At 59.3% G+C, this 15,939-nt stretch overlaps 2 protein-coding genes across 4 annotated transcripts in view; one reads left to right on the plus strand and one right to left on the minus strand.

Annotated features, from left to right (window-relative positions):
- The window catches only part of MACROD1 (mono-ADP ribosylhydrolase 1), a 169,104-nt gene that overhangs the window by 34,512 nt on the left and 118,653 nt on the right, over positions 1-15,939 (minus strand). The gene's annotated exons all lie outside the window — the stretch shown is intronic.
- Positions 2,921-15,939, plus strand: part of FLRT1 (fibronectin leucine rich transmembrane protein 1) — an 82,920-nt gene continuing 69,901 nt past the window's right edge. The window contains exon 1 of the mRNA XM_031653660.1: positions 2,921-3,152. The gene's annotated coding sequence lies outside the window, so the exon portion shown is untranslated. The remainder of the gene's footprint in view (positions 3,153-15,939) is intronic.

Consider the following 15,939-nt stretch of genomic DNA (forward strand, 5'->3'; position numbering starts at 1 on the left):
CACAGCATCTGTGAGCTTCTGCTGTCTGTATGAACATCCCTCCTGACCCTCCAAGACCCAGGTCAAGAGGCACCTCCCTGGGGAAGCTGATGTCAAAATCGACTTGGCCCTGTGTCTTGGGGTCACGAGGTAATGCCTACTTCAGCAAGATCTTGCTAAACCATAACTGTCTAGGTGCCCAGCCCCCATGCTGGAGTTCCAGCTTTGCCAGGGCAAGATCCAGCAGGGCCTGATTCACTTCTGGTCCCTGGTGCCCTAAACAGCGCCTGGCACACAGTAGACTTCCAGCCACATCCCCTGAATTGTGCACAGCCACCAGGCATGGCTGAGCAAGTTACTCCATCAGCTTTGTGGAATATCGTGCAGCTGTTAAAACCACAATTATGAAGATGATTTTTGTTTGTTTTTTAGGGACAAGGTTGCCCAGGCTGGAGTGCAGTGGCACAATCATAGCTCACTGCAGCCTCGACTTCCTGGGCTCAAGTGATCCTCTCACCTCAGCCTCCTGAGTAGCTGGGGTGACAGGTGCCTAATTTTTTTTAAATTATTTTTTGCCAGGTGCGGTGGCTCATGTCTGTAATCCCAGCACTTTGGGAGGCCGAGGTGGGCAGATCACCTGAGGTCAGGAGCTTGAGACCAGCCTGGCCAACATGGTGAAACCCCATCTCTGCTAAAAATACAAAAATTAGCCAGGCTTAGTGGCATATTTCTGTAGTTCCAGCTACTCGGGAGGCTGAGACAGGAGAATTGCTTGAACCTGGGAGGCAGAGGTTGCCGTGAGCCAAGATTGTGCCATTGCACTCCAGCCTGGGTGACAAGAGTGAAACGCCATCTCAAAAAAATATATATATATTTTTTGTATTTTTTTGTATATTATTTTTTGGTCTCAAACTCCTGGCCTCAAGCAATCATCCCACCATAGCCCCCCAAAGCTCTGGGATTACAGGTGTGAGCCACCATGGCTGGCTCGACGATAACGTTTTGATATCTAAGTGCAACATGTCAAACAGAGCTACAATCATACAATCCATTCCACTGCGACGCATTGACTGTCTGCGCTCTGTGCCAGCTCTGTGGCTTGGCGTGGGGGTGGCAGGGATAGAAAGGGGTCTCTCCTTCAAGACATTTGGTTCAAAAGAGGAGGAAGGCTTGAACATAATTCCTGAGCCACACGCCAAGTGCCGTGACGGAGAAATGACGGAGCCCCAGGGCCACACGTCCATCTGGGGGTCTGGGGAGGCGGAACGGAAACCACAGCTCTGTAAAAATTACAGCCGTCTCTGCATGGACAAGCCTGGAAGGGAGCAGAGGAACGGAAGCTGTTGACGCCACAGGGCGGTGGCATTGTGGGTGATTTTTCTTTCTTTTATTGTTGGTATAATGCTGTTTGGGCAATAAATAAAAATTGGGAGGAAAAAATAGCTGTTTGGTGAATTGAGTAGAAATCGGGAGAAGGAAGAAAGGGAGTTAAGGGGAGGGAAATCTGGAAGGGTGAAGTGAGGGAGAGGTAGGAAGGGCAAAGACAGGCGCGTGCAGAGCGCACAGAGGCGGTGGCCTCAGGCCAGGCCCCAGTCTGTCCCTGGGCTGGGCGCAAGAGGGCTGGGTTTGCACAGGGAAAGGAGGGGGAGAGGTGCTCTGTGGGGAGACCCTCCCCAGGGAGATCTGGGAGGGCATCCCAGGGGGGAGGTAGCCTCCAGGCCTCAATGGACAGCAAAGAGCAGGGCCGGCAGAGGGGGTCCTAGCCAGACTGCAGGCGGTCTGAGGGTGGATCAGGAGCATTGGGACCCTGGTGGGGGCTCTGGACAGGCTTGGTACTCAGAGCAGCCACTGACAAGGTGATGAGGTCTGACCAGGTCAGGCCAGGCTGGGTATATGGGAGAGTCCCTTACTTAGTGTCCCAGCGAATGCCAAAAGCACTGGGACTTTCAGGCTAAGAGGAGGCTATCTGGTCTAAACACTCCCTCACTCACCCCACCCAGATGCCACACCATAGGCATGAACATCTTCCCAGTCTCTAATGGGTGCCAGACACTGGGCCAGCCACCCTCCCATTCAAGGTCTTCTTCATCTCTCACAGTAACCTTTGGAGCTAGGTAGTAACGCTCCCATTTCACAATCCAGGACACAGACTGGGAGAGGTTCAGCAACTTGGCCAAGGTCACAGTCAGCTGGGGATGGGAGGGGGCACTGGCATGGGACCCTGGCGCTGCCCCCTTAACAGGTGGGAGAGGTACTGCTGGGGAGCGCCTGGGTGTTTACAGCACGCGGCGGATGACAGGGTCTTACCAGGGAAGGGGCGCCAGGCAAGGAGGAAGGGGTTACCTTGGCATGCAGAGTAGGCGGTGGGTACCTGTTTGTGAATGAATGCATGGGTGGACGGATGAATGAATGAATGAATGGATGGCTGGAGGGATGGATGAATGAGTGGGTGCAGAGAGGAGGGTGTTAGGGAGGCGGCGCATGAGCGAGAACCCCTTTCTTCCTCCGCGCTGGAGGCTGGCTTTGGGAGCCTCCCTCCCCCCACTCCCCAGAGGGGTCGGCTCCCCCACCCGCTCTCCCCCTAGACAGTTTAGCTGAGGGCGGGGGAGGGGGCACGGAGGCCGCTTCTCCCAGGCTGGGCCAGAGTCCCCGCGCGGCGGCGCAGCCTCCCGCGCCGGGTCCTGCCGGCCAGTGCGCAGCGCGGCGCCCCCGCCCCCGCCGCCTCCTCCCCGCCCGCTGCCTCCCCCTCCTCCCCACCTCCCTCCCCGCTCCGCGCCTGCACGCACGGCCCCCGCCGCTGCCGCCGCGAGGGGAGAGGCGGCCGCACAGCCTGGTTCCCCGCGCCCTGCTCGCAGCCGCCGCTCGCGCAGGCACCGTCGCTGGCCCCCGCCCCGCCAAGCGCACCCGCCCGGGCACACGCACCCCGCCGCTGGACGCACCCCCCGCACTCCTCCCGCGGCTTCGCCGGGCGCCCGAGCCGGGCAGATGCGCCGCCGCGCGCCCCCAGCTCCGGGCCCGCCACCGTGCTCTGCCGCGCGGCGGGGGCTCCTCTCCCGGCCCCCCCTGGGCGCCCTCCGGCTCTGGTTCCCGCCCGCTCCTTGGAATAACCCTTGAGGCTTCAGCAGTCACCGCAAAGTTTCCCGAGGAGACCCGCCTCCCGGGCCGCTGCGCAGGTAGGGCTGGCTGCACCGGGCGGGGGTCGGGGTCCGCGCGTCCAGGACAGGACGCTGGGGCCGGCGGGGCGGGGGCCGGGGGCACCGAGGCGCCACGGGGTCAGGCAGCCTGGCTTTGCCCCAGAGCGGCGGGAGACGGGACGCCCAGCCTTTGGGATTTGGGGTGGGGGTCTCTGAGTCAAGAGCTACGCGCTGGTGGCGGTGGCGCTGGCCCCGCCGCGGGGAGGCGCGGGGTACGCGGCCGGCGGCTCCGCTCTCCCGAGCCGAGGCTGGAAAGGGCGGGGGCTCAGCTGGAGCTCTAGTCCAAGCCCTCGCTGCGCCCTCAGGGAGGGGGCCTGACCCGTGGGGGGCATCAGGCCGGTCATGTGGGTCCCAGCTCCCGCACTCGGGAACCAGAGGAGGGCGCGCGGCCAGGGACAGCCGGCCGGCCCGGGCGCCGCGCTCTCGTCCCCACCAGCCGCGTGAGTCACGGTTGGAGCGAGGTTTTATTTTTAAAACGACTTCAAGGGGGGCAGGAGCAGCCTCCAACTTCCCTCCCTGTGCACGCCGTGGACCGTCAGCCCTGAGCCGGGCGGGGGCTGGGGCCGTGCACCTGGTGGCTGGAACGGTGAGACCACGGTGCCCGGGCGGGGGGCGGCGGGCACCCCCCATCCCCCAGCTCTCAAGACAAGGAGGCAGCCAGACTCGGTGGCGCACGCCCCTCCTCGCGGGCACTGGAGGCCCCGGGGAGGAAGGCTGGGGAGTGTTGTCGCCCAGCTGCAGGGAACCGTGGCGGATCAGAGCTCCCCGAGGAGGAGAAAGTTGTGGAGCAGGGACACCAGGGAGCTGCCACAGCCTTCCCCGTGGCGCCAGGAGGCCTTCGAGGCCCTCCAGGGTGGGCAGTTTTGAGAGAATACAGCCCAGCTGGGGTGTGTCAGGCCCCCGAGGCCCAAGCCAGAGCTCTGATGTGAATAAATACAGCCAAAGCTGGGAACGGAGGTGAGGGGTGACTGAGAACAGCCCTGCCTCACCGAAGCACCTACGCCCTCGGGTTGGATAGAAACCAGTCCCTCCACATCCCCTTCCCCAGGTGGCTCAGGAGTTTGGAAGGAGGTTGCCTGTGTGAGGGACCCAAGACGCCACTGTGGAGGGAGGTGGCTGGGGCACCCCGTCTCTGCCCGGCGGCTGTGGGGGAGGCAGCCGCACTCGGGGGCTCCAGGCTCCAGTTTCTGGAGTTGAAAGCTACTGCATCTCTTCCGCCAGCCCCGGGAGGAGAGGCGCAGACATCACCTGTCAGCTGGTGCTGACTCTGTGGGCGACTGTTCAGGGCTTCCTCAGAAGGTTTAAAATGGAAATGGCCTGAGCTGACGGGGCCAGTGCCTGGGAGGGATCGCTGACCAGCAGGGCCAGCAGTGAGGGAGCCCTGGTAGGTGTGAGGGTCAGGAAGAGCTGAGGGCTGTCACATCTGGCTGAAGGGTCGACCATGGGCACAGGGTGTGTGTGTGTGTGCGCACATACATGGGCTACATGTGTGCCCCCGGTCCCATGTTCTTACCCAGACACACAGACTGGACGCTTTTCAGTAAAAAGCACCCTGACCCCATCATGGAGGCTCCATAGCCCACACCCCGGAGGCAGCTGTGGCCTGCTGGACTTCACCTAGACCTGGGTCTATGCGTCCGCACTCTACCATTTATTGATCCCTCCACCTCCCTGTGCCTCAGTTTCCCTTGGTAAAATGGGGTTGATAGTATCACCACCTGAGCTGGGGAGCTGCTTTGTAAGTGCATTTGACAAATATTGTTAGTAGTCCTGCTCCTGGACTGGAGGATTCTCAAGGGCTGAGGGTACCTACAGGGACTTTAGAGGGTCAGGCAGTCAGATTTTCCCGCCCCCAGTCAGTGTGCTGTCATTGGACTTCATCCTCACGCTAACCCTCAGTGGCAGCGCCCCGTGTCCCTTCCTCCCGACTTCCGAGGCCTCCCATGGAAGCCCCTGGGAGATCTGCCCAGCCTGTTTCTAAGGGGCTGGGGAGGGGGTGCTGCCACCCCACTGGTCACCCACTGCCAGGGCTGTACAGACTCAGCTCTGTAGAGATTGATGCCTGGTGGCTGAGCCTGTGTCGCATCCACTGGGTGACCCTGGGCCTGCAGCCTCCCCTCTCGGACGGCTTCCTTGCCTGAGCAGGCGGTTACAGCAGTTGCCCCACAGAGAGGATGTCTGGGAGTTCTGCGTGTGGGCGCAGGGAAGGGTGGTGCACACATGAGCAGGTGGTGTCTGTGCTCGCCTCAAAGTTAGCTGAGAGGACTGGGGCTCCAGGTGGCCCTGACCCTGCGGGTGTTGAAGGACTGAGAGGTGGGTGTAGAGCCCAGAGGCCAGTGCAGTGGCAGCTGTCAAGTGGCTGCTCTGGTGCAGGGGGAGGATGAGGCCTCTGGGGTCAGCTGGGCACAGCCACCTCTGCCCAGTCAGGGGGCTAGCAGCCCCTCCCCAGCCAGCCAGACATCCCCAGAATCAGGGCTGGACATGGCCTGATCTCAGAGATGGGGCCTGTCTGGGGCTGTGTGGGTCTGGCTGTGCTGGCCCTTCTGCTCTAGAGTCTGGAAATGATATCAACCACCTAGTCATCCCTGCTGATCGTGTTCCTGGCACACTAGAATGCCATCCCAGGGTTCTAAGGACTTTCAGTTCCTGGGGAGGGTTTCCCTACCTGGCCTGCTGACCTTCAGTGTGACCCGCCTTCCTCATCTGTAGGGTGGGGTAACAGCAGTACCTACCTTGGAGAGATACCCACTTTGAGAGGATGCATATGAGGTTTCTAGCACAGAGTTCATGCCTAGCAATGTGGGGCCCCTGCCTGGTCTGCACCCCTCATTCACTGTGGGCCAAGGGCTTTCAGCTTCTTCAGGCCTTGGGGTGGCAGGGAGGATGGATGTGGCCCTCATCCCCTGCAGGCAGGGGCCATTCACTCTGGTACCCAGCCCAAGAGGCAGTGGGAAATGCCCCAGAGCAAGGGGGGGCTGGAGGGCTTTTGCTGAGGCCCCTTATAGCCTGGGGTGTGTGAGGCATATGGGCAAGCGAGCGTGGGTGGACAAGAAGGGGTGTGGGTGTGGTGAGGGTGCTAACTGCCTATAGTGGGGTGGGTGGTGACTGCCCCAGGGGGTAGCTTTCCGTGCTTACTGGCAGAGGAGAGCACCAGCCTCTGGGAGGCCCAGGCCCCAGACCCTGGCTGCTGCCCCACCGAGTGTGTTTGAGGTAGGGGGGTCCTCCTCAGAACCTGTGTTGTTCTCCTGGAGACAAAGTTCAGGCTCTGGCTGGCTCACAAGGCAGCTGCATTCTGTCCTCTGCCATGGGACACTCACCCTGAGAGGGCCAGGGCTGCGGTGTGGGGCAGACTGGATGACTGGAAGGAGATGAGGAAAGGATAGCGCCCCTGTTTTGCCCTCCTCCCCCGGACAGCCTGCCTGGAGTTCTCTGGCAGCAGCTGGAGCCACCGAGAGGGTTCCACGGAGCAGGCTGTGTTTGTGCAGGCCTGTGTTTGCCTGTTTACCATCCCTCGAGGCCCCCAGAGCACTGCCGCTCCCCCGGGCCAGCAGCTCTGCAGATGATGTCAGGGTTTGGGGGCCTCTCCTTGCTTTGTGGAGGTTGTTTGCTGGATTTCTGCAGCCCTGGGTTTTAAACTGACACCCTGCAGAGCTGGGGGCTAGTGAGGGTTGGGGAGAGGGCAGGGAGGAGGATGGGTGGGAGTTTGGGGTTGAAGTCATGGAGGATAAATGGGCTGGCCCACCAGTGCTCCCCTGGCACCCCTGGCTCCCTGGCTCTTCTGTTTTCCCTTCCCTCACTCCTTCCTTCCTTTCCCGCTCATTCATTCATTCATTCATTCTTGAGATAATCGTTGAGCATTAGTTATTGCCAGGCACAGTGCTGGGCTCTGGGACAAAGTGGGGAGCAAAAGCAGTGGATGTCTTGCCCTCAGGGCGCTTCCAGTCAGATGTGGTGTCAGACATTAGTCAGGTCTACCTCTTCCCCATGAAGCCTTGGCTCTGAAGGTGCAAAGTGGTGAGGTCAAGTAACAGAGGGGTCTGCTGGGGGGTGGGATTGAGGGGGACTTCTCAGGGAAGGGGGTGCTTGAGTTAAGATGTGAAGAGTGAGCTGGAGCCGGGGAAGGGCAGGGACAGAAACAAGGGCCTGGAGGACAGGATGGATGGAGAGGGCTGCATGGAGACCCCTTGGCAGGAGGGCAGAGGGGCTCGAGGCACCTGGCCAGGGCGGGGGCTGGGGGGTTGACTCCCTGGGTCTCCGCGGCCCATCCATCTCCGGCTCTCTCAGGATTCCTGGGTCTGCCTCAGGGACCCTCTGCCTGTCCTTGTAGGCGGGCCTCTGGAAGAGTGGGCTTCCTAGGCCCAGGATGCCAGGTTCCCTTTTCCTGAGAGCTGTGTGTTCACCTGCGTAGACAGGTTGCCCCAGCACATCTGATGGGCTGTGAGACAAATGTGGGCGTGTTTATGATGGGGGCGGTAGCCCTGGGTGGACCAAGAGCTATTAGTGATGAAGGAGAGTCCACAGAAACCCTCCCCAGCCCTGAATGTTCCCGGTGCAGGGAAGCGAGGCTGGGGTGCCGGCCAGAGGGAGAAGGGAGTGAAGGGGCTATGGCCTGAAGGGCCCCGGACCCGGCTGTATGGGGCTCAGCTAGCCACTAGGGGACACTGCCTCCCAGGATGCCAGGACCCAGGCATCCAACGCCCGGCTAGGCCCCAGGTGCGGCAGGCTCTGCTTCGAGGGGCATCCTCCTGGGCAGCCAGGGGTCTCTGGTCTGGCTGGCAGGGAGGCAGTGGCTGGGCTGGTTGGGGATGGCTTATACTTAATTGAAACTGGGATTAAAACTGGGGTCATGGGACGCTAGTCCTGGCCATTCCTGCCCGCATCGCTCTCCAGAGGCAGCTCCGTGGCAGTATTTTTTTTACGCCCCTTTCCCTCCTTCTGCCTGAATTAATCATTGGCACTAGATTACAACAGATTTAGCAAACTGTAAGAAAAAAAAAAAAAAAAGAGGGAGAGAGAGCGTGAGCAAGAGAGGAAGAGAGAAAAGAAAGGAAGGAATGCCTTCCGCGAGGAGCCGGCGTTTATCTCCAGAAGCAATTTGCTCTTGTTGAACCGTCCCTGTCGCCCCTCAGCCCCCCACCCCTGTGACGCCTGGGAAATGCTGCTGGGGAAAATGTCCTCAAAAATGCTGCCGGGTGCTGGAGCCAGGATGGGCTTTTCCTGGGGGAGGTCTGCCAGAGGCTGCTGAGGAGAGGAGAGCTCAGGGGGCTGCTCTGGAGGGTGTGTGGGGGGACGCCTGGCTGGTTCTGAGTGGTGGCAGAGCTGGGGATGAGGGGGTCAGAGGCCTGGCGAGAGGCAGGGATGGCTGAGGGCAGGGATCTGTCTATGGGGTTCCTTGCGGCAGCCCCAGGGCCTGGTGCTGGGCCCGGCACATGGCAGGGGTTTGGTGTAGGGCAGAGCGAGTGAACGGATGAATGAATGGAAAAAGGGGTGTAGCCGGGACTGAATGACTGCCTCGGGAGCTGGCGTGGCAGCAGTGGAGGGTCCAGCCTGCCCATCAGGATTCCTAGGGACAAAATCCGAGGGACTGAGCTGTCTCTCAAGCAACATAGCATCTTGGGTCTTGGATCCAATTCCACTTCTCTCTGGTCGGACAAGACGGGCCCTGGCTTTGGTTCAGGGAATCTGGCTGTTAGGGAGTGGGCGTCTGGCCCTGGGGACACAGCAAGTCACAGAGGCTCACGGGAGTTTGACCTCAAGGCTGAGGGTGCCCCACCCAGTTAAAGCACAGGAGTGAGATTCGGTGGGCTGAGAGCCCCTGGGCTCCTAGCCTGGGCTGGGCTGCCCCACCCTGAGTGGGGACTTAGGTTCAGTGGGGGGCAGTTAGGGGCCTACCCTTCCTTCTTCGCCCACTCACTCTCTCAGGCAGCAGCCACAGTGGGCCAGGCCTGGAGCCAGCCACAGGGGAGGTGGCGGCAGCCCAGTCCAGTGGGACCAGGCGGGAGGGGGAGACAGATTTGCATTACGCTCACACCTCTGGTGGGCGCACACGCACCTTCATGCACACACTCTTGCACACGCACCTTCATGCACACACTCTTGCACACACATGCTCACACCTAACCCACCTTCCTCCCCTGCCTTCCCTGAGCCAGCCTGAGCCAGACTCTGAGATGAATGAAGCCCACATCTCACCCCCACCTCTGGAAGCTGCCGCGAGGAAGGGGCTGGAGTGGCTGCCTCACCCTTCCCGTGCAGTCCCCTGCCCTTCCTGCTCCCTTCCGGCCCCTCTCTGGGGAATGGGTGTGTGTGAAGGAATGAGAGGTGGGAGTGACAGCCCCTCCCCTAAGCCCTGTTCCAATGGAGGAGGCCCTGTGACAGCCAGCCCTGCAGCCTAACCTTTCACCCCAGGGAGCCAGCAGTCAAGTGGGCTCTGGGTAGGGCCGCACCCCTGGCCAGCCAATGGGGGGCTGGCCTGGTGCCCAGGCCTGTGGGGGTCTTGGAAGCCTTTCCCTGCCTCACTGGGGCTGCATGCCTCCTAGGCTGTCCACCGGTCCCAGGGAGATAGACCATATAACACTCTCCTGACCCCCCAGTGACAGTGGGGCCCTCCACATCTCAGTTCCCCACTACTTCTGGACAAGGGGTTGGACCACTAGGTCCCTAGTAGCTGCCACTCAGAGCCGCACCATGGCTCTGAGCCCTGAGACCCCCACTAGGCTTGGGCTAGCCAGAGGGACTGGGCAGTGCCACACCCCAGTTTCCAGGGACTTTTGGCTTGACAAGCTCTGCCTGGTTTATCTTCTTCCCACTGTGAGAGCAGGGAGACTGAGGCACAGAGTGGAGACAGCCCTGTCCAATGCCACGTGGTAGTCAGGACATACCCCGGGGCAGCAGGGCTGTGAAACGAAAATGCCAGGCTCGAGTCGACGGATTCGGGCTCGAAGCCCACCTTTGTTACTTATCATCTGAGCGCCCTGGACGCCTCATGTCCCCTCTCTGTGCCTCAGTCTCCACACCTGTGAAACGGGACGATGGCACACGTGCTCACATCCCAGGGTTAGCAGGAAGACTCCATGTGACTGTGTCCACAGAAGGGCTTTGTGGGAACCAGTAGTTAACTTTGGATCATTGGACAGGTGCCACCAGAAACGTGCTGGGATAATGACACTGCTCAGGGCTCTGAGGAGCTCAGGGGCTGGAAAGGGGCTGTACAGGCTAGCTTTCCGCCCTCAGGACCCCACCCTGTCTGGCAGGAAGGCTTGTGCGGCACTGTGGAGCCCCGACATCTGGGGCCCATGCAGTAGCAGGTGGAATGCATCAGGGAGCAGTGGACTCTAACTGCCCGGTTGTGACAAAAGGGCAAGTTGGGGTGTGGGTGACTCCTGGGGGAGCTGGGGAGAGCTGAGCTCTGGAGGGCTTGGGAGAGCAGCAAGGGTTAGGAGGCAGCAGATGTGGGAGGGGCTAGAGGTCAAATCATGGAAAGGGAAATCGTGGGGCTCAAATGTCACCTGCTCACTAAGGGTGGCAGAGAGGTTATTGTAGCCATTATTGAGTGTTTACTGCATACGATGTGTATTTCACAGAGCATCATGCTAAGGACTCTACCTTGCAGAATCCCACTGAGGCTTTACAACAGCCCCATTGCACAGAAGAGAAAACAGGCTCAGGCAGATAAAGTGATTGGACCAAGGTCACATAGCCAGGACATGACATCTTTTTTTTTTTTTTTTTTTTTAGATAGAGTTTCACTCTTGTTGCCCAGACTGGAGTGCGATGGTACAATCTGGGCGCACCGCAACCTCCATCTGCCAGGTTCAAGCTATTCTCCTGCCTCAGTCTCCCAAGTAGCTGGGATTACAGGCATGTGCCACCATGCCCAGCTAATTTTTGTATTTTTAGTAGAGTTTTAGTAGGTTTCACCATGTTGGCCAGGCTGGTCTCGAACTCCTGACCCTCAGGTGATCCACCCGCCTCAGCCTCCCCAAGTGCTATGATTACAGGTGTGAGCCACTGTGCCCAGCCCAGGACATGGCATCTTAAAGCATATGCTCGTAACCCCCCAGCCCCCAACACATGAGAGTAATCGACGCAGCAGTAGTAGCTGACATTTATATCACACTTACTATGTACCTGATGGTTGGCAGTTCCCCCAACTTTTTTTTTTTGAGATAGAGTCTTGCTCTGTCACCCAGGCTGGAGTGCAGTGGCGCAATCATAGCTCACTGAAGCCTCGAATTTTTGGGCTCAAGTGATCCTCCCACCTCAGCAGGCCGAGTAGCTCGGACTACAGGTGTGCACCACAACACTGGCTAATTTTTTAATTTTGCAGAGATAGGGTTTCCTTATGTTGCCCAGGCTGGCCTTGAACTCCTGGCCTCAAGTGATCCTCCTGCCTTGGCCTCCTGATTACAGGTGTGAGCCACTGCTCCTGATCCCCCAGCAACTTCTGAAGTAGGCACTATTATTATCCTGATTTTACCCCGGGGTAAACTGAGGAACTGAGTGGTGAAGTGACTTGCCCAAGGTCACATAGAGGAAGGGGAACCACATTCATTAGGGCGAACTTGGGTCCTTTACAAAGGAGGATGGGAAACTGAGGCATGGAGACGGCAGGTAACTGCCCGAGGTCACCAGACCCTGAGCTTTGGTATCTGTCATGCTCCCTCCTTACCAGACCCCTCCCCAAGCTGGGGACCTGCCGGGGACCTCTGGGCTGTCTCCTGTGGTCTAAGAGCCTCATGCTTCCTCTTCCCTGCCTGGATTTGCCTTCGTTTCCTGAGGCCCCACTGTGTGCTGGGCCTGGGGCTGGTACTGACAATAGGTGATGTCATCTAACACATGTGTTAGGGAGGAATCAGGGAAGGCCTCACAGGGGAGGTGTCATTTGCGCCTTGGAGCCAGGCAGAAGGGCAGTATTCCTGGAGGGGAACAGCCTTGGCAGAGGCCTTGTGAGTGGTCAGGCCTGTGCTGGCCGAGAGGGAGCAGCCTGGGTGCGTGTGGTGGGTGGCATGTGCTTCTGCCTCTGCCGAGCACTTCTCTCCACCCAGACGCTGGCCGGTGACGTCAGCAGGTGGCCCAGCCAGGCCTCACTGCCCGCTGGTGCCCTCAGGAGGAGCGGGGTGGGTGAGGGGGCCCGCGAGGGTGCTGGCGGCCTGCGGTCACGGAGCAATCTCCATTAGGGCCCGTGAGCGAGTGGCAGCAGCTCCTGGAATCCTATTAAAAGCTTTTTCATTGTTCCCCGCGTTATGCTCTGCTCCGCCGGGACCTGGGCATGTTGATAATTTATTTGTGGAAGGGAAAGGGGCGAAGAGCGCCGGAGAGAGGAGGAAACGTCATCATTTACTCAGCCTGGTATCTGCAGCGTGGGCCCTGTCACAGGGCAGCTGGAGATGGGGCTCTACCACCCCATCCCAGCCTCTGGGTCACTTATGGGACCCAATTTGGTAGGTGGGAGGGGTGAGGGTCTGCTGAGGGACCAGTGGGGTTCAGCTGGGGTAGGCCTCTGGCTGCCCTGCTTCCAGCTCTGATGTGGAAGCCCCGGCCCGCCCTGCTAATGGGGTTTGGGAGGTAGCCGCCTTGCTGGGTCCTGAGGGTGCAGATCGGACAGACTGCTCCTGGGGTCTCAAGGGCAGGCACACATCCCTGCTGCTGGCCAGCCATGTGGTTGCATAAGCCACTGTACCCCTGGACACCAAAAACCTGAAAGAGACCTCACTTTTCTGGGGGATGAGAAGGAATTCAGAACTAACAATAATAGTAATAACAGGCAGGCGTGGTGGCTCACACCTGTAATCCCAGCATCTTGGGAGGTTGAGGCAGGAGGATGGCTTGAGGCCAGGAGTTTGAGACCAGCCTGGGCAACATAGTGAGACCCCATCTCTTAAAACAGTAACAGCAGTGATGCTGGCTAGCATGACTGAGCACTCACTGTGGACCTGCAGTGTGCTAAGCATGTCACGTACAGTACTGTATCTCATTTAATCCCCATCAGTGGGCAGTGATACTCTTACCATTCCTTTTTTACACACGAGGAAACTGAGTTACCCGCAGCCAGGGTCACACAGGTTCTAAGCGGCAGGGGTAGGATGGAAACCCAGCTTCTTTTAGCATGGGTGCTGCCTCTGGCCTCCTGAGCCTCTGTCCCCTGGAGCAGCCGACTCCCACTGGGTCCCCAGCGCCTCTCTTCCAAAGTGAGGAAGCCCCAGAAGAGGGAACAGGGGCCACTTCCTGCAGAACCTTCTAGTAGCCAACTTAGTTGTCATAGGAGTTTGGTGGGGCACAGATGAGGAAACAGAGGCTTACAGAGGTGACAAAGGCAGGGTGGAGCCAGGCTGGCCCTGCGATCCCAAAGTGTCCCCTATGGTGGGGTGCGACGCTGCCCAAGGGGATAGGAGGGAGCTGGGTCCTACCCTTGCCCTGGACCCCAGACAGTGCTGGCCTTTGTCTGGGACCCTGCGCTGTGCTCCAGCCCACGTTGGCTTCATGCACACTCCTGACTGGCCCATTCTTTTTTTCTTTTTGAGATGGAGTTTTGCTCTTGTCGCTCAGGCTGGAGTGCAGTGGCACGATCTTGTACCCTCTCAAGTAGCTGGGACTACAGGCATGTGCCACTATGCCCAGCTAATTTTGTATTTTTAATAGAGGCAGGGTTTCACCATGTTGGCCAGGCTAGCCTCGAACTCCTGACCTTTGGTGATCCGCCCACCTCAGGCTCCCAAAGTGCTGGGATTACAAGTGTGAGCTGCTGCACCTGGCCTGGCCCGTTCTTTAAGCTGTGGAGGCAGGAATTCACGGTGTGATGCAAAGTCTTCCCCATCCCTGCCTCTCCCCATCCTCTAGCCAGACACTGCCAGACATTTTTAAAAACTTGAATTCAGTCAAGTCACGCACTAGCTCTGAGACAATCACTGGCTCCCTAGTTCCTGAGAAGTCAAGTCCAGTGCCCTTAGCCTGGCATTTCAGACCTTCCCAGCATGGCCTGATGCACCAGCCTCACCCCAGTGCCTCCCCCCGCTAGCAGGCTCACACCTCTGAGTCTTCAATGTGCTGTTCCCTGTGTCGGGAAGGCCACCCTCACTCCCCAGCACTGCCTGCCTCCACCTGCCTGTGGTGCCCCCCACTCCCCTCCCCTGCCCCAGAGAGGTGCTGGTGAACGGTGGAAGCAGTCAGATTCCTCAACTCCTCCCAGCAAGCCTTTCCGGCCCGAGATTTGATGATAAATGGCTTTCTTTGTACAACAGCCCTGGGAGTGCGTAGTGTGAGCCCATTTTAAGAAGGCGAAACCAGAGACTCTGGGAGGTTCAGACACTGAGCCAAGGTCACCCAGCAATCGGAGGAGATGAAGCCAGGTCCATGCCATGGGGTCCCTGCCCTGTTCCGTTTCACCCCCAGCAGCCGTGAACAGGTGCAGGAGTGATCAGCTTGGCATTCCCTGAGCCCTTGTCACCTGCCTGGCGTTCACGGACGGTCACATTTAATCTTTACAGTGCCCAGATGTACTCAGAGGCTCCATTTTACAGATGAGGAAACTGAGGTTAAGAGAGGGAAAGAAGGCCCGGCACGGTGGCTCATGTGTGTAATCCTAGCACATTGGGAGGCTGAGGCGGGTGGATCACCTGAGGTCAGGAGTTCGAGACCAGCCTGGCCAACATGGTGAAACACCATCTCTACTAAAAATACAAAAATTAGCTGGGCGTGATGGCAGGTGCCTGTAGTCCCAGCAACTCAGGAGGCTGACGCAGGAGAATCGCTTGAACTCAGGAGGTAGAGGTTGCAGTGAGCTGAGATCGTGCCATTGCACTCCAGCCCGGGTGACACGAGTGAAACTCCATCTCAAAAAAAAAAAAAAAAAAAAAAGGGAAGGAAGTAGGGAGGCCCCAGCCCTGCAGCAACTTCCTGGGACCCTGATGGTGGACAGGGGCTTTCCCAGCGCCCTGTGTGCTGGGTCTGAGCCACCACTTCAGAGTGGGGATGCTGGCAGGCCCTGCCCATCTGAGGCCCAAACTGACTCTCAGGCCTGCAGCCTGCCCTGGCCAGCAGGAGGCAGTGGACCCAGGAGCAGGGCCAGGCGGGGGCCCTGCCCCCACGACAGCTGCCTCTCTGGCCCACTGGCCTCTCAGACAGACAGGGCTTGTGAGAGCCGGGGGCCTTCGAGGAGAGCTCAGCTCCCGCCGGCAGCTACTCAAAGGCCTCATTGTGGCAGGAGAGTCCGCCATGGGCAGCTGCCCCCATGGGAGGTGCAGACAGAGCCCAGCCTTTGTGCCAGTGCACTGTCCCTGCCCTGACCGGGGTCAGCAGGACAGAGGCCCTTGTCTGTGGAGGCTGGGAGCTCCCTGGGGAGGGGCTGCCCTGGACCCTCCGTTGGCCTGGGACGGGTGTGGTCTGTGTTGCCAGGCTGTGGTTGCCAGGGACCCAGGAGCCCCTCCAGCTCCCAGATCCAGCCATAGAAGGGGCTGGCCCTTGGCCTGACTCCGGCTTGGAGAGGTGCAGAAGTCCAGCAGGATGGTTAATAACAGTCATGGCAGCAGGGGCTGCGGCCCCAGCAGAATTCTCACTGTTCCTGCCGCTAAGCACTTTGTGCGTTATCACCGATTCCTCAAAGCAGCCCTGCAAGGTGCCTGTAGTTATTTGCTCCATTTTAGAGATGAGAAAACCAAGGCTCTGCAGGGTTAGGAAATTCGACCCAGATCCCATAACTCTAAGGGCGGAGCTGGATCCCACTCCAGAACCCATTCTGAGCCCCAGGGGTTGCTGTCCCCGCCAAGCA

This window comes from Papio anubis, chromosome 12, assembly GCF_008728515.1.
Source record: "Papio anubis isolate 15944 chromosome 12, Panubis1.0, whole genome shotgun sequence".
NCBI classification, from domain to species: domain Eukaryota; kingdom Metazoa; phylum Chordata; class Mammalia; order Primates; family Cercopithecidae; genus Papio; species Papio anubis.